This window comes from Dromaius novaehollandiae, chromosome 11 (assembly GCF_036370855.1).
Source record: "Dromaius novaehollandiae isolate bDroNov1 chromosome 11, bDroNov1.hap1, whole genome shotgun sequence".
Lineage (NCBI taxonomy): Eukaryota > Metazoa > Chordata > Aves > Casuariiformes > Dromaiidae > Dromaius > Dromaius novaehollandiae.
The window spans coordinates 20,083,480-20,102,507 of NC_088108.1; the positions used below are offsets into that span (position 1 = coordinate 20,083,480).

Here is a 19,028-nt window from a genome sequence, read left to right on the forward strand (position 1 = left end):
TTTCTTAATTCTCTCTTCCTTGCTTATGTTGTTCTATCTTGGGCAATGCATAGGATTATCTGGGGCTGTATGTTAGCTGGGTCTTTCCAGAGGTAAGCATTTTGGATGGGGGAGGCAGCAGAACAGCCATGCTTAGCTTTAAAACCAGGCTTAAAGAGATTCAGCTTTCTCTGGAAATGCCAATTGCATTATTTTACATTTGAGCTCATGCCAACCCTAAGATCTTGTCTAATCTACAGGGACAGGAAATTCAGCTTGGTTGGGAAGTCCAGCAGTGGTCCTTCAAAGGAAGCCTCACTGATCCACCGTTCAATGCCAGCCCATGAAGACAGTGCCTCAATCTGCAGGCCAGCTACAGCTCTAGACTTGGATCCAGCAACTGGTAAAGTGCAAATACAAGCTGAACCTGAAATCATGCATAACTTCAGACTTTCAATTTAACCCAACAGTCTGCTCTCTTGGAGCATGATTATATAAGCTACGGCAATGGGAATATATGTCTGTGTATATTGTGGGCCCAGAGCTTAGAAACTGCGAAGCAAGCTCTTTGCTTCATGTTCTTTTTCAGAGGAGGATGGAGAAGGGGAGCAAGCAAAATATTAAGGAGCTTTCTAGCTGTTTAATTAAAAGACTTTTTGCTGACTTCACCCCTTGGAACCTGGACTGCCTGAGTCCTTGTCATTTCTTCAGTTACCATCCCCTCTTCCCACGGGTGTAAAACGTACCATCTCCATGTACTTACCTTGCAGTAGAGCATACAACAGCTTGCTGACAGAAGTCAAAGCACAAGGAACCAGAGTACTGCCAGAGTACTGCCCCAGAGCAAAGTTTAACAGATCCAAACAAATCTTTGTGCTTCTTCCTTATGCTTCTTAGGACTCCTGACACTTCCCTGCTAGTAGTCCCAGAAGGAGGCAGACACTTCTGCCTCAGACCTCCATTTCCTCCATTAACATCTTACAAACTCAGATCTCTCATTCCCAAATGTCTTTTCCAATTTGCTGTTCCAGTGCTGTGCATGCCTTGCATGCACACTCCCCCCTTTCCCCCTCGAATGCCTGCATATTGCTGTGAAGCTCTAGCTACCCTTTGCTAGAGCTGGAGTTCCCCCTAGTCTGCACAAACTGAAACATGAGCTACACATGCAATTAGCTAACTGCGTCAAGAGCTGACTGCCACAAAGAACTGACTCTACAGGCTGCATTACCAGGCTAAGTGAATTTCTCAGCTTTCGAGCCAAACCAGTGTGTATAAATTCATCAAGCTATTACCATTAGGTGAAGATTTCAATCCTTTACATGTTTTCAGTCCACTCTTTCCCGGCGTGACTACCTGTGCTAACACACCAGGAAGACAGCGCTGGCACAGCACCCATTCTGCTCTTCCAGCCCTGCTGCCTTGTTTGTAATGGCATCCCTCATCCGGTGGTGGTCTCTGAAAGTCACAGCACCTAGCAAACCAACCCCCCACCTCAGGTTCTTCCTGTTGTGGCATCCAGCTAGCATGGATATCTTGTCTTGTCTAGTCTGGGTCCATTTAGCCATAACTTCTCATCTCCCCCATCATTACTACTTTGTGAGATCCTGGAGGCTGACTTTTTGGCCATGCAAGTTTTGGAGTATGCTAAAGGCTTCCTGCTCAGACCTTCCCCACCTGTTCTTTCTCAGCCCTTACTCTTACAAGGGGCTCCTGCAGGAACCCCTTTCTTCTCTATACTTTGTTTCACAATCCTCTACCCAAGCCTCAGATATCCTATTATAGATCTTGCTGTTTCACCCATTAAATGGAGCAGAATAATTCAGCTTTTTAAGAGTAATTTCTAATGCACCTTAAATCAGCCCTATTGATTCTTCCCTATCCTGTGGCCCCTGTTAGGTGTTTTCTGAGAAGGGAAAAAAACATCACTTTTGCCCTTTTCTCTGACTTCTGGCTTTTGTGACAGCACAATATTTGACTCCCTTGCTCTTTCTCTTGCTCTGAAACAGTTTATCAAATCTCCTTCAACAATTACTGTCTGCTCCTCTATTATTCACTTTCACTAGCTTGATTCTTTCCTATCAATCAGCCTTCTTTTCCCTTTCTAGCTTGCATTCTGTCAACATTAAAGTCTCCCTCCTTGAACTGCAGTCCTAGAGTAAATGCAGACTTTTAACCCTTCCTGTGAGTGCCCAGCAGTCTACACCTTAATGTCAATGTGGTAATTAATTTCCTATCTATCTCCTCAGTTCAGCTTCAGCTGTTAGAGTTCTCCATCATCTGCTCTTTTGTTCTCTCCATTTGCTAGCGCAGGATCCCTGAAACAATAAAATGGTCTTCTGCAGTTCTTGCTTGCTACCACAAAGGTGTTTCAAAAAGTTTCATCCACATTTTGATGTGTGCTGTAAGTTTTTAGGACTAAAGCAAAGCCTACTCTAGCGTCTCACTGATTTCCATGTGCTTTGAAGGAATCCCTGTCAAAGAACTCACTGTGCTGTGAATCTCCTCTGTCTGTGTAGCTGGTTGCAAGTTAGATTGTGGGGAGGTTGTATTGCTGCTGAAGGAGAAGGTTGTCCATTAGTTACGAACGCGGAACTGGATTTTGTTTTTAGATATGCTCTGGCCTGCAGCATGTTCTTGTCTTCTTTGCCTTTGAATGTGAGTCTCTGTCTCCATCCTTCCTCTCCTTAGTTTCACTGTCTGCAGTGCTAGTATCAAGGGGTGTATTCACCTCAGAGCCTTCTTATGTTTACATTTTAAAAGCTCTGAGAGAAATAAGTTTTCTTAAGCAGGAAGTAAAATTTTGGTTTTATCATAGTCATTAATAAAAGCAATTAATTTGGTCTGTGCTTTAAAAAATTGCAAGACCTTTGGTAGGTCATGCTTAGAAATACAGGTCTTTTGTATTAGTGAAGTGATAAAATTCAAAGGGAAATGAGAAGTATTTTCTGCTTCTTACGTGGAGTGTGAAAAAATATGAAATTTGCTAACACTTCACTGGGTTATAAAAGGAAATGTGGCGGGGCTATTTTTGTAAAATTAATGATGTTCAGTCTCAGAAGAACATGTGAAATACTTCATTTTTTGTCTCCTTGAAAAAAATAATTTTAAATTAAAAAAAACACTGCATTTATTTATGGAAATTATATCATTTTGTACAACCCCAAGCCCTCGTTCACATAACTGTTCTTACAGTGCCTGGCCACCAATGGCAGCAATCTAGGAGTATCATTGTAAAACTGGTGTGAGCAAATGGAGAAATGGGCTCCCACGTTCTGCACATTAGTGTCTGACTGCATTACTCATATGGAGGGAACTGGAAAGGGAGTAATTATATCAGTGCCCCCTATCCGTTAGAATCAAAGCTACTTAGTTGGCTGAGATGTGCTTCCTTTGAAGTCTCCTGATTCATAAGGCAAGGTGCTCCTCCTCTTTTGGGTTTCTGTCATGCATCTCTTCTCTAGTCCTCTCCAGAGTTATATTTCCACAAAAAAAACACTTCCATTTCTCCTGCTTTTTTTGGTTAAGTGGAAAGTCTCCTTAATGATGGTTTTTGGATTCAAAAACTCCTCAGCTAGGTCAGCATTTTTAGAATGCCAACTTCTCATTCACTATATTGCTGCTACTTAAATCCTTAATTTTAAACGATAAAAATCTTGTAATGGTTCTTGCTTTTCTTTAGTTTCCTTAGTTTCTGAGAGCTGAATTTTTCCTGTCATCACAGTCTCCATCCCAGCTTCAACCCATTTATCAATTCATGTCTCGCTTCTTCCAGAGTAGTTTTTCAGATACATATTTTTAGATGAGAGCTGTTCCATCTTTCCAAAATGATCACTTCAACCTCAGCTACTGGAGCTCAGACATACAATATTTAAATTATTATTTATAGTACAGGAACATGTGGAGGCTTTCATTAAAGATAAGGCATTAGGCATGTGCCTTGATGAGTGAAGGCACAGTGAATGATAGTCCCTGCTCTGAGCAGTTTGCTCTCTTAAGTCAGGGTGGGAGATTTTAAGGAGAAATTTAGTCCCATACACATATTAGCATTACCCAGTGCTGGTTACAGTCAGCAAGTCTTGTAAAAGTTACTCAGCTCTGCCTTCCCCACCAGTACCACCCCATCTCAGTGAGGAGGGAAGAGCAGACAGCAGAGGAACAAGGGAACTGACTGCTATGAGAGTACAGCCACTCCTGGGAGATGCCAGGGGAGCCCTGATGGACTCATCTGTACATGCTGTGCAGTGAGATGTCGTAAGGGAATCCTCAGAGGTTGCGGTGGTGGTCATTTAGCTTTGTCGCACTGCAAAGAAATGCTGCCTTGAGATAGCAGATTATGTATATAAACATGTCTAGAAAACCTGATTCCAGGGCTTCTTCAGTCATTGCTAGCAATCCCTTTTCTCCAGGGTGTCCCTAATTCTTCTGATTCTTCAGCTAGTACCAACTTATGATCTGTCAGGATTTATATTGTGTCTGATGTATTTCTGTACTGAAAGAAACCTTTCTGCTTAGATTGCCATTTATAGCTTCACTTTTTTAACTAAATGGTGTAAATTAATTCTGTGGGACTTGATGGATTCTCTCCCTCCCCCTTGAGTAAGTGCTAAAATTTCTCACCTCTTTCTGGGTGTTTGTAAAACCAAACATACACAATCTAATTGGTTTAGGGCCAAGCTTTTAATTGCTTTACCATCACAATGTGGGACTGAATGCTTCAGCAGTCTCGAGGATTGCTTGACAGCTTCATAACATGGGACTTGACCAGAGAGGGGTTATTACCCTCAAAAGTCATAATCTGAACCTCTTGGGGTGAGTAGGACATTGATGCCAATTTCTGTGGGGCAAGCATTTGGTAAAGAGCTTCTGAAATTCTCTTGAGCTCCTGCTGAAATGTTCAAGTCAAATGGTCTTCCAAGCTGCACTTTTACAGAACTGAACACTGCAACAGATAAATGAAGCTTAACATCAGTGTCCATTTTTTTTCCTCCACACCCAATTGCCCAAAATCAGGCCATGTTCCTTGGCCTAACAGAAAAGAACGCAAATCTGTGCAGGTTTGGGGAAGGGGGTTGTTCGTTGATTGCTCAGAATTAGGATTGCTAAACAAAACCAATACATGTATGCAGGACATTTCTGGTCTCAAAGTGCCTCTAATTAATTCCAGGCTTTTTGCCCTGGACTATAGATCATAAAGCCTTCTTTAGCCTTTCAGAGGCAGCACTGTTTTAGCCTTCTGTTTGTGCTGATTAGTATCAAGTCAGAATAATTCTTTTTTCCCCCAGAGAAATCCCCTGTGTTTTGCTCATAAATAAAAAAGAAAAGGAAGAAACGTTCTTGATGGTATTTTTGAGATTTGACTTTGCTATCAGAATAGAACTGCACACATACAGCACTTGTCGTCCCTAAAACTTACATTTTGAAAGTTCTTTGAAGATGTAAATTACAGATCTTTCATATGAAAAGTTAATGAAGGACTCTAAACAAAATAAAATAGAAATGATGACATGAAAGAACCTTCTTATGGCTTCAATAACAAGATAAACAGTTTAATATTCCACATACTGTGTTAAAAATAACAGCTGGGCTTTATGGAGATGGATCCCCCCTAACTCAGCTTACATTGGTTTTCACGTTAGCAGAGGACAGTTAAGGAGAGTGATGACCCTCCCTTAATTGTCACCTTCTTTTGGCCCCCAGAAACACTGAAAGCAGGCAACATCTGCTAAGTTTTAGCAGACACCACACGTACTTTAACAAATACAGTAGTAAAGTGCCATTACCACCAACACTTCAGTAGCCTTCAAAGTGATAGACATATACTGTATTGACAGCATAGAATTTTAATGAGCAATAGCTATTTCAGACTGTATTGATTGTCCTTTTTTTCTCTTCCTCCCATTCAGGCAAGAGGAAACAAGAACCAGCATTTCATTAGAAGGAGACTTTGTCCAATGATTCATATTTCATGAATACTCGTGAGTGAGCATGTCCTGTGAAATAACCAATTAATTCAGCCATGTTAAGACTCAGGCTGAAAACTGAAAGCCATACCACTTCATTTACAGAAGCCTAGCAAGGCATGAGGCTCAAATTTTCCTACTGTTTAAAATGTTCCCAAACAACATTTTGATCCACATCCCTTGGTTCACTTTGCTTTTTACTTTCTCAGCTTTCCTGACAGCTTCTTCTGTGTATATTGTTCTAAGTGACTATTGTACTGTGCTCTTCACAGCTCAGGGTGTTTCAAGACACAATGCCTGTTTTTCTTTAAATGGTTTTTGGTGGTGGTGGTTTTGACAGCATCACAGATTCAAGTTACAAGTGACCAAAGGGCTGGAGGGGGAAGGCATAGCCTGCAATAATGATGTGCAAATTGTGTTAATTTCATAGTGGGATCCTGCTTTTTGATAGGATTTAATGCGTAATGAGCTCCTGAGACATTATTTTTGCTTCAAAGCTTTGCTGAGTACTAGATCCTATTAAATTTTTGCAGTGAACACACCAAAAAATACTTTGAGCTAATTTTAATAGTTTTTAATTGAAGGAATATTTTTATTCCAATTTGAATTTTCAAGCTGTTTAAAAGTTAACACATTCTCAAAGTATTCATCAGTCTTTCCCTTCCCTAATGTCTCTTTTTAGGCAGACTTTGGCTTTTGGGGGGCTTTGTTTTGTCCTGGATTTGTGTTTCAGACCAATGAAAATAAATTTAGACTTTTTCTGTTATTTATTTCTTTTGAAACGCCTGCATGCTGCAGTTTAGTCTCCGTTCTTTTTATTGCTGTTTTATAGTCTACCATCTTTTCTTTTTTTCCTAAAAACAAATTACAAAAACAAAATCCAAATTTACCTGCTAGTCTTTTCTTGTATCATAGCAGGAGCTAGATTTCTGCGTGTCTCACACTCAGTAATGTATTTCCTTGTTAGTAGCATTATTGCATTACATAAAATCTTATAGACCCCAACAGAGATTGGCATCCCAGTTTGGAAGACTGCTAGCAGGAAAACGGACAACATCATAATCTAAGAATGTAAGCAAGAAATGTGTTTTACTTCCTTTCTTCAGGAAGGGAACATAGACACAGAAAGATTCAGTGACCTGGGTCAAAGCCTTCTTAAAGATCTGGGATTGGTTCCCTTAGCCACAAGATTGTCTCTCTGTTTGATTTATCTTCTCAACCTTATTCCTATTCTCCAAAATCATGTGGAAACCTGGAGGACAGCAGGCAGTCATATGGCAAATGAAACACAGCTGTGTAGTTTGTCTCTTATGCAACTCTGCTCATTTTAAGCATGGTATTGACTAAGAAATTACTGTTAAAGAAAGAGCTGTGCTGAAGGTAAGCCCTGACCAAACAACTTCTGCGCCTGTGGCCCTTCTACGTGATGGTCTCCCAAGCTAAGGCAGGCATGAAAAGGTCCTGAGTCACACAACTGTATCTGCAACAGGATTTGTGGCTGTAGAGCTGAGTGTTTCTGAAGCTGGTGTGCATGGTCCCAGCCTGTCCACCACTTCCTTGTGGGTGTCAGCAGAGCCACACACTTTGGTGACAGAGGTGTGGTGTGGCCCTGCTCTTGCCTGTGCTTTCTAACTTACCTGTGAGGACCACAAGCTTTGCATTTGCTCCTGGGCTGGGCACCCAGGGCTCTGCTCCTGATGCAGCCGGCACGGGGAATGAGAATGGCCCTCATGAGTCAGGCAGTCTTTCCCTGTCCCTCTCCATGTTAGTGCTTAGGAATCAGATACAGATGGTTAAGAGCTTTGAGATGTTTGGGGTGACCTTGGGGAGGCTCTAACTACAATACAAAATTGTAAATGGCAAATGCAGTAAGCAGATTAAGAGCCTGGCACTCTGGCAAATCTCAAGACCTATTCTTCTGTTGCTATTTTTCCCCCATGGCAAACTTACAGATTTCAGAATGACTTTGCTGTGGCAGTAACTTGAAAATTATAGTGAGCGAGTGTTCCCTTTTAAATAATGGATTATGAGGCAAAGATTAATTTTTGCTCAATTTTCACACTAATTCCGTGCCTTGCTGCCAGCAGAAGCACAAAGAAGGACATGAATTCACAGTGGCTCTCTTCTCTTTCAAATCTGAACATGCTTTTATTGGATGGGACTGTTTGTAATGAAGTCCCATCATTCACATCTGGCTACCTACCTACCCAGACTTTGACATCTCTGGAACATCCTTCGGTTAATGTCATCAGCTAAGATAGTCAAACTACTTCTCAACTTGCTCAACAGCTGTCTAAAGGAAACCAGTCCTCCTCTTCTACAGACAGAAGGTCATATACCAACAATCACTATGACAGCCAACACTTTGCAGCTGCCAGACAGCTGCTTATTTTTAGGCCAGTTGAAAGGGGGAGGAAGAGAGAGAGAGAAAAAAAAGAAAGAGAGACAGACAGACAGACAACTCAGAAGAGGTGAAACTAGAAATGCTATGTCCCAGAGGCATTTATCAGCCCAAATGAAATGGAAACAGTGAAAGGGAAACACTGCTTTGCTTTTCTCAAAATTGTATTTCCAGTTGAATGAGTCGAAAAGAAAATATCCTTTCCTTTTCCTGTGATTTTGAGAGATCTGTTTGCTAAGTCTGCAGGCTTAGTACGAGAGACAAGGAGTATTTATTTTCAGCATATATCGGTAATTTATGAAGTTGTTGTAAATGCAAAGTTTATGGAAGCAAAATCAGGCCATGAAATAGAAAGAATTTTATTCAAATAACCTAGCTTATTAATTATTTCTAATTCTTCACAGAGAATGAGATGAGTGAGGATGTATGTATGGTTTACTGAATTTTAAGGGGGAGAAGATCCAGTAAAAGTAGCAAATGCAGGTATATTTTAAATATAGAAAAAGGGGAGAGATAAGGGAATTTTATTAGGGTTTGAAATGTAATTGAATTTTTCTTTTCCTATTTTGCCATCAAAGATGTCAGAAAGAAGTTTACTGTTCTGGGAAAGAGACTTGCATTACTAACTAGCCTGCATAAAGTGGCTTCACCTTCTTGTGCAGCAGGGTGTGACTGACGGGATGTAAATGCAACTCTTATCTATGACACATGAATGGATGGTGAGGAGATTTAGAGCCTGGAGCAAGAAATAAGATGCTGCAATTGCTTTCACTGGGAATTAGTGTTCCACTGGGAGCAGAAATGGGGCAAACACATTGTTCTTTATGAGTCATTTTAGCTACTGGTTTCACTGAGTGCCTGTCAATATGCATGGCTGTGCGCCGTATTACTGCACTGCCCCGACCTCTGGAAACCTCCAAGAGGACGAAGGGGTGGGGAAAGATCCTATTATATGATATGCTGTAAGAAACAAAGAAAGACAGAGGTGTTGTTGAAGAGTCACAAAGTCTAAGGCCAAGATGATGTACCTGAGTGCTTCAAGGACTTTAAGAATTTTATGAACTTAAAACCCTTTTGGGAAGAAGACAGCATAGCCATGAACCTTCAGTATCTGCTGGCATCATGTCAGCAGGCTCTCCTTTGGCATGCCACACTTCCCTACGGTTGCTTCACACTGATACTTGGATCTGGAAAGCAAGAGCACTTGAGAGTGAGAGCATATTGAATACTAGAGTCATATGTTAGCTAACATTGATCTCACAGAGCAGTTGTAGGGAGGCTTTCACCAAGTCAAGTCCATTCTATCAGCTACCCTTGGAAAAACGCAAATGTCTTTGGAAAGAGCTCTGTCCTTGGCCATCCCAGAGCCCATGCCCTGCCATTCCCCACTCCTTACCCTTGAACTATGTAATATCTGTGTACACTGAATATTTCCCAACTGTCTTTAGGGTAGCTTCTTTTCCTCTAATTACCACTTAGACCAGGGTACAAATTAATCCCACATCTTTTATACCTGAGCTGTTTTTCTGACCAACTAAGAGGAGCAACTAAGCCCCAGAGTGTCAAAGCAGCTGACGACAGCAGCCACCACCCAGTGCACTGGACTAAAAGGGCTGGGGAGGACAGAAGCTACAGTCTGTTTCCATGAATGAACATGATTTCAGCTGTGTAGTTGAGGCAAATGGTGTAAAATGAGGAAAAAGATCACTGCAAAGGCTGTGAGTAGAAGCATAAACCTCCTTCCCATCTTGGCATTTCCTGACCTCCCATGTCTGTCTCAGCTACTTGTCTCTGCAGGAGTGAGCTGTGAACCGCAGTGTCTACACGAGTGGAGCCCTGGCAGAAGGTGTATTGAAGCTGGTCAGTGTTGTAGAGAAGCAGCCCTGCTCATGGAGAGTCGGTGGCTCGCTGGATGACAAGGAGCAGTTTCACAAGGCAGTAATAGACTGAAGTCTGTGGTGAGAGCGTGGGACAGAGGGGTTTAAAGAAAAGCTGACTCTAGAGTTCCTAATCCAGTGGTACCTGGCAGGGGGGCTGTGACTGGGGCTGTGATGGCAGGATGAGATGGGCTGCCGTTTGCGTAGAAGACTTTGGTGTCTTTTTTTGGAATGCTTTTGATAGCAAAAATGGCATATGACCTTCCACATTTGAGATCTGATGGCTCAGGAATCTCTAGCTATACTATTGGCCATCAGTCCCTATTCTCATATACAGAGCTATTGCCAAGCTGAAGAAAGTCAGCTTTTCTAAGAAGCAATTCCCATTGTTATGTTCAGCAACACATCTGGACCCCTGAGGTATACAAGGGAGTGTCTGAATTGTAAGTATCAAAAAAAATTAATTATTCTATATTATAATTAAGACTTTTTTAATTAGCTGACTAATTAGAATTTTTCTTGCATTACAGTGCAGTTTCTTACATAACCAGATAATTTAAAACTTTAAAGCTATTTACCTGTGTAAAAGAAATTTCTAGCATCAACAATTTTCTTTCTGTAATAAAAAATAGTTCTACTGCTGCTGCAAGAAAGGCAGTTCACTTTAAAAGAAGTCTGTCAAATCAAACTTGTCCCTCAAAATGTATGTTTTGTAAAAGCCTTTAGAAAATGTTGGGTCGAACTGTTTTAGTGTTATTGTGAGGAAATCAATATTTCTCTGCAGCCTTTGCAACCCCCAAATTGTAGCATGTTGTTTCTGCAGAAGAAGCTGAAAGTGAAACTGTCTAAAAAGGAGAGTGAAGTAAACTGGCCACTTTTTATTATTTGGGCTGAAGCACACACAGTAAACAAAGTGGTACACTTGGGAAGTCAAAATGAAAAATTCTCTATATTTAAATAGCTGAAGTGGAGGGGTTGGTGGTTTGTTTTTCTTCCTTCATCCTTCCCATGTCCATCAATGCCTCGACTCTTACACTGTTCAAGATACTAGTGTGCAGGAAGTCTTCCAGGCCTTGCCCCTCTTTGAAAGCATGAAGGAAAGCGTGCAATATCCTCATGTGTTTTGACTTGGACATTGACATCACAGGGATTTATCCTCCTTGTCCTCCATGGGACAGGTGTACGTGTTGGCAAGAGATTTGGAAGGGGAGTCTGGGTTTCTTGGTCAAAATGTGGCTGTGGAAGAGCTCATGGAGATCAAAGTAGGCAGTTTGATGCAGATTATTTAATTCAAAATAGTCAATATTCTGCATAAAGTAGGGCTTTCCTCATGACCCAGTCTTCCCTGTTTTCACAAAGTCCTGTTATCGCAGTCTGCTTATACCTGGGCTCTTTATGGCTCTTAGAGTTTTTGCCAAGAACCCTGAAGAGGAAGCAAAGTGACGAACAGTGATGCCCATCTAAGTTTCAGCTCGCCAAGTGCATAGTCCAGGTCTTTTTTGCAGCTGCCTGGGAGGTAACTGAATTACTGCAGGTAGAAGGTGCATAGGTTTCCCTGTTTACAGCTTTATGACTCAAGGAAGCAAAGAAAAGGCTGGCTCACTCAATGAGGAAAGAGCGAACTTGTCATTGGGCCAGCAAGCAGGCAAAGCTCCCCTTCCCTTAGTCTCTGTTCACAGCCAAGCTGTTGAATTCTTAAGCACCGGGTATTTAATGGGGCCAGCCATTGCTGAAATCAGTGAATTGCCTACCATGGTCCCCCCATCATTGGAGAGGAGAAAAAGCTTTTCATATTGCTCTGAAACACCAGCAGCGTGCATCAAGCAGAGTTGTGAATATGGTTTCCGTCAGACAGTGGGATGCATTTGGGACCCTCAGGCAGGCAAAGATTTGGACAACCTTCCCATGTAGTCATGATCCCCAGTTGTGAACTCTGGCAGGTGACATGGCCATAGGTGAAAGGCTCAAGGCTCTGGAGGGTTATGGCCTGGTCTGGTGATACAAGGAGGAACAGCATTTATGGTCTGGGTGTTTTGGATACTATGGCTGTAGATGGGTATTTTAAGCTGCCGAAACTGACTTCAGAAGGCAATCATATCAGTTTTGGGAATTTGGCTGAGACCTCTGTGAAGAAGATGACCAAGAAAAGTCTGGGAGACACATAGCTTGTTCACCAGCATGGATGCAGTGGCTTTATAATGTCATATGTTCATGCACATCAGACATTAAAAAGGTTAAAGGTAGGTTGTGAGAGCCAGGAAGGCAGAGAGCAAAGGACCAGGAGAGAGAAAATGCTGTGCTGACTAGCAAAGAGACTGCTCTTTCTGTGTTCTTTGTGCTAAGACTGAAGCATCCTCACAGATTTTTTCTTCTCTAATCTGCAAATAATTCTGATTTATGTTAAGCCTTCTATTAAGTCATGGAGCACTGCCTGGTTATCAGCAGGAAGCTATGTGTGTGCATGCATGTGCACATGCACATGGGTATGTAAATTTCTAAGGGTGCTGCCCGCTTTCTTTAGTTGACATTGCAGTCAATTACTGTGTTTTCAATTATATATAAAAGGCAATGATGGAATTCTGCAGCTTTTATAGCACCACAAATCACAGAGTCCTTCACTGTACAAGCAGCATCGCAGCCACAGTGTATCATGGCAGCTCACAACTCTCAGATGCAAGCCAGCAGAGGAACCAGCGCCTTCAGGGGCCCGCAAGCCTCCTGCTGCGGCCTGCGAGAGGAGCACCATATGGCAGGCCATCCCTCCCACACAGCTGCTCTTCTGCATGGTTCCTTCAGCCACCAGACCTTGTCTGATGAGAAGGAAGAGCAGCACAGTTTTTGGACTATGCCGTGGAAGGGCAGGAAGAGCTGCTTTCTGCATACCTCACATGTTAACAGCACGTTTCTGATGATTCTGGGCAGCTTGGCTGAACGATGAAGAGTTACGGAGGCCAGGTGAGAAGGGTCATTCATGGGGAGGATGATGGTGATACAGAGAATTACACTACCACATTGCTAAGCATGAACGCTTAGCCACACAATGTTTCTCTTGCCTGCCCACAGTAACTTAGTAAATCTAATGCAGGTAGGTTGCAAAACCATTGCAGACAAAGGGCTGTCTCACAAAATGCTCTTTTAGTTGTACGTGATACAGTCACCTACCCGCTGCTATATTTGCAAGGCTAACTCTAGAAAAAAAGTGGTTTGGACTAGAAGATCAGGAGTTTTTTTTCCCTGGAAACTAGACTATATAAAGAATAACATGAAGATGTAATAGTGTGTGGGCACCACAATCCCCGCCAGCAGCCAGAAGATGACACCTACCATCTAGGCATCTGAACAAGGACTGATCACCCTCAGAGTGGGTCTTCCCCATCGTTTTGGCATACAGCATGTTAACATGCAGGTAAGCGACCAAGAATTGTCTAGTACAAGGGAAGTGCTAGCAGTTGTCAGTTTTTCCAATTGTGTTTAGTAAAAGAAATACTAGCCAAGTTGTGTTTATTCTGCTGTGCTCTGGGAGGGGTCTACATGCATAATCAGGCTGCATTTTACTTGTAACAGGTTGGTGGTAACACAGCAGTGAAGTTTATGAGAGTGAGGCTGTGAGAATCTGAGCAGAGCAGGAATAGAAATCAGATCATTGCCACACAAGGTGAAGAGGAACGCTTGAATTCTGGGACTCTAGTAAGTGGGTGAGTGAGAAACATAAACAGATGTTGTCAGCTAAAATGAATATATGGACTGCAGTACAAGCTGGAGAAGAGCTAGTGACCCTGATGACTGGGACAGACAGAATTGGGATCCCGGTCCACCCAGGCCATACCCTGGCGGAATATGCTCTTTTGCGTAATGAGCTACAAGCATACAGGCAAGGTGAAACCCGTAGTAGTAAAGAATACCATTAAAACAGGGAGACAGGGAACAGCACGAACAAGAGACCGCTGAAAGAGTGACTATTGAAATGGAGTTGGATACCACTCAAAACTGAGCTTTAGCTAAGGAATTGTGACCTTTAAGATGGATATTTGTGTGGAACAGCTTCTGGATTTTGAAGCACAGCCTAGTTAAACCAACACTATGAAAATCTTATGGCTGAGGCAGCCTGCATGCCACTAACTGGGCTGTGCTTAACACTGAGCTCCAAGAATCCCCAGTGGTCAGAGACAACAGGCTACGCTGGTTATGCTGAGTACTGAGATCATGCGAAAGAGCTGGATTGATGTCTAAGCTGCTTTATTTGGAAGGAAAAACAAAAGATGAGGGACTGGAGTGATGTAGTGCTAGAAAACAGCTATTGGGGATAGCTGCTGAATTGTTGCCGGAGGAGACTGAGGTCCTCCTTATAATGAGCTGCAGTTCAGAATTGAAGTGCTGGAGGTTCTGCATGATTGTAGGATCTATAAACTCTGCTAACAAACTGGGTGGGTTTGCAAGGACATATTGGAAGAGCTGGAAGCATTCTCTGGAATGAAAAGGAACTAGAAATAAACCCAGTCAGTCAAAAAGGCAAAGTAATCAGTACAAGTAATAATCACTTTCACTAATCAAGGTCCTGAGGGCAGACAAACCCAAAGCTCTGGAGGGTGAGAGAGACCCTTGCAGTCCTGCAGTATGGGGGGCATCTGCCTCTGGGAAAAGAAAGGGAGTTGTGGCCAGAGTGAATCTTGGAAATGGCATTTGAAGCAGAAGTCGAATAGAGTTTGGAAGGAACTGGAGAGCCCGGGAGAAGGTTTGGTTAGGTGGATAAAATCCACTAGTGTCTCAATACATGAACTGGCAGAACTGTGCACTAAGGATGTTAGAAGTTTAAATCAATGGGGAAGATCAGCAGTACAAATCTTACTGTGGGAGATGCAAATGAATATGAAAGGCCAAAATGTGCCTAGATTCTGGTACTTCGATTACTACTGAAATTTGTATTTTGCAAAAGTGTGAGCACCTGTGAGGCACATTATACAGGCAATGCTGTACAGTGGACTCCTATGGTGGCAGGAGTATATCAGCTTTGCTCCTACACCCATTCCCAGTGCAAATTGCTCACTGGAGTGGGTTTGGGTTTTCTTGTATTTAGCATCATAAGCAGGGAGGAAAATGGACTTTGCAGCAGCCCATTCCTTAAACAAAAAGGGTTTATTTTAAATCTGACCAACTGTGGAGAGATAATACAGAAATTGAAAGACTTATCTTACCTGCAAAATGATGTACGTCCACAAAGGATCCTGCAACAGTCAGAACACCTCAGGATGAGAGTGAGTTACCTTTCTGCAAGTATAAGCTTGAGATAAGTTAGTGTATGGAAAGATTAATGTCTTTGCTTTAATAACAGGTCTTGATCCAAGACCTCAGAAACGATGTAAGTGCCGAAGCGAAGCCCAGAAAGGATTGTTGTCCACTATTAATAGCCTGGTGGATCAAGGAGTGCCAGTGCAGTGACCCAGTGTGTGTAATGCCTCTGTGTGACTGGTATTAAAGGCAGATAGAAAGATGCATCTGACTGTGGATTTCAGAGCATTAAATGCTGTAACTCCACAAACATTACCTCTTCTTGCTAAAATGCCAGAAATTATGGCTGCAATAGTACAAGAAGCTAAGTGCTTTTCAGTTATAGATCTAGCAAATGCATTTTTCTACAGCCTTCTAGTAGAGAAATGTTGGTAAAAGTTTGTTTTTACATTTTCTGAGAAAAAATATCCTTTCACATGAGTTTCTCACATGTTTCATAAGTTCTTGTGGTCTGCCACATGCACATCACCTGAATGTGGGGAAACATGTAATATCATATATGGATCACACCCAAACTTGCGGAATTTGGAAAAAAAAGTGTGTCAGCAGGCAAGAAGTTCTGGCTGCAATAGAAGAGGAAGGATTGAAAGCCAGCAGCGAAAAGGTTCGATTAGTACAACAAGAGATAAAATGTTTAGGAGCAATACTATGTATTGAAGGCCAGACTTCTGATAAACAGAGTGTGGAATTAATTCAAAAGCTACTCAACCCCACTGCTCTGTCTAGCTAAGAGCACTGTGAGGCACATTTAATTGTATGCAGGATTTTATTCTGATGTTCACTGAAGTGAGTCATCCTCCAGCTAAGCTTTTAGAGAAAACTAGGCAGTGGGAGCAAGGCACAGAAGCGCAAGAAGCTTGGTCCAGCTGAAGCAGGCCTTAGCCCAAGCTCCTGGAATGAAATACATGGGCCCAATAAACCTCTTTGTGTGCAGTGTGCCTCTATTAACTAGGAGGTAGCTGCAGTTTTGGCACAAAAGAAAGAAACCATGTTACAGGTTATTTATTGTCTGTGCATCACAGATCTTACCAACACTACAACAGGTATTTACCCATGGAAAAGAGAAAGGAATGTGTACCTTTAATCTGTTGATTAGAAAAATTGGATTATATCATTGGAGGAAGGCCACAGGTGCTACACACCAGTCATGCTTCTTTGAAGTATGTTGTGTCTGATACAGCCCAAGATGGGCATGTATCCAGCCCTGGGCTGGCCAAATGGACCCTAGCATTAGTGGTGAGGGGAATTAAACCTGGGAAAGGAAACATGGCATAAGCAGCTCCTTACAGCTTAATGGTGGAGGGTGCCAAACACGAGGGTCAGCTCTTGCAACCTCATGATGTGCAGTGACTTCTGCAGGTTTAACTGCCTCAGTCCAAGTACATCTGGATCTGCAGATGGTTCAGGTTCTCATAGGGCAAGGTTTGCACAGGATTTGCTACAATCCATGCAAGGAAGGGCAGAAGGCAGTGGGGCAAATCTCTCCTCACTCAGTACAAGTGGTGGAAATCACAGCAGTAAGGAAATTAGTGTAGGTGAAGAGCAAAAATTGGAATGTGGTGTTCCCATCTTAATGGCTCTACAAGGGACAGACAGCTGTGGTTATATTCCTTTTAAGACCATGACAGGAAGAGAGATGTGACTCCCACAGCATCAGTGGTTAAATAGTTCCATATCACATGAGTGGGAATTGAAAGTTCTCACAGATCAACGGGAATTAGACAAACAACTGCAGCAGGTTAATTGAAAAGTAGCTGAGCAATTAGGTCAAAATGCACAGAGAATGGATAAAAGATAGAAAATGGTAAATAACCAACATGAAGAGTGGCAAGTAGAGGATCAATGCATCATGAATTCCCTGGAAAGATGCACAACTTGGGCTGTAAGTGGGATGAATCTGCCACTATCACAGAGAAAGTCATTCCCACTGTTTATTCGTTCTGGTAACTTCTGAGGCTATGAGATGGTTTCATCAATCCCAGCTAGAATTTTGGAGAGGAGAAAAAAGTTAATCTTTATGAAAACTGGTATTTATTTTGCAGGATCAAGTAAAGGAATTGGGTGTTAACCAGTTACCAGACCTGGATCAGCACAGAAATATGGATTTGCTGAGATGTGTAAGACCAGCAACTATTGCGTTAGGCGTAGACATTACCAAGGCTGGGAATGCGGTTGTGCAGTGTTGGGCTCTTTCTGTTCTGCCTACTGCACAATGGCAGGGTCTGCATGCAGCATAATGTTGTCTGTGTTTTGTAGCAGTGGGAACGGGACTAGAAGGAGCAGGCCCTTCATGGAGACTGCCTGGGATATGTGCATCTGCCTCCTTGCTGGTTTATGCTCTCTCTGCCTGAGCAAAGCATTTCCTACAGTCAATATGGGTGGTCAGTATGGTAAAACCTCAATATTCCAGATTCTGAATAGCTGCATGGCCCATAGACTGAGCTCTCTGGCCTGTTGTGGCTTAAATCCTTGAGATGTCAAAGTTCCCATCTAGAATGTCGTGAGTGCAGAGACTTAAAGCTGCATTAGCTCCACTCTCCCCAAGCATGGTATTCCTTGCTGTGGCTGTTAGAGAACGCAGTCTCACCTGGCAGTTCAAAGGTCCCCACATTTGGTTTCCTCTGCTCTTCCCTCCATTTTGCGGAGTCTCAACCTCATTTTTTGAAAGGATCTTACTTAACAAGAGACTTTCCTCTTTCCTGGGAGGCCAGGGTGTAGCTAATGAGTGGTGTAGGCTTACCCACGCTCTGTTGTTCTTGACACCTCCAATCTTGCCATGATTACCATCACACTGAATCCCTTCCTCCTGTCTACCTTTCTCTGAATTATGTGCAATACACCCTCATCTGTCAGTGCAGCTCGAGCTTCTCTTTGCTTTCTCCCTCTTTGACCCTCTACCCTTTTGGCCTTCCACCCTTTCACCCATGCAAGCGATCCAGTGGCTCCAAACAGGGAAACTGACTCATTATGGTGGAGGGTCTCTAACTCATTACTTTTTCCTGTCAGAGAGACTAGTTTCTCCTGCCGTGAACTAGAATCCCCTGAGAAAAAGCAAGCTAAAAAAGTCTGTCAGCAGCCTTTTCTGTTCTGCCCTCCTGGTGCAGGTTGAAAGTGAGAAGAAAAGGGGGAAAAGATTAAAAAAAAAAGGCAGAAATCTTCAAAAAAGAAGACTGTTCCAGTGCCCAAACAATCAATCTGACAATAGAAGATAATGATTCCACCTCTGCTCCCTCCTCCTGCAGGACGGGAATGTTTAAAACCCGCGTCTGCTAGAGGTGGTAAAAGACCCAAGTGATCCGTCTCAGCTCTGAACATGGAGCCTTGGTGATGAGCTGAAAAGCTTGTTGCTCACATTGCAAAGAAAGACTTAGCAGAGGGCAAAGGTAAAGCCAACTGGGACCCGGCCTTCTAATCAAGCGCATGCTGTGAGCTCATGGTATTAATCCAGCAGCCAGTGACATCAAGGCGGGAGGCCTGCGTGACCCCGAGTCTGTCCGACAGTGGCTTGCTCTACCTAGTAGCACA

General features: G+C 42.7%; 1 long non-coding RNA gene across 1 annotated transcript; it reads left to right on the top strand.

Moving 5' to 3' along the window:
* Positions 1-245: 245 nt before the first annotated feature.
* LOC135329517 (uncharacterized) lies at positions 246-6,705 on the top strand. Its single transcript, XR_010390951.1, has 2 exons — positions 246-382; positions 5,883-6,705. It is a non-coding gene; the product is annotated as an uncharacterized LOC135329517 (long non-coding RNA).
* The last annotated feature ends 12,323 nt before the right edge of the window (positions 6,706-19,028 follow it).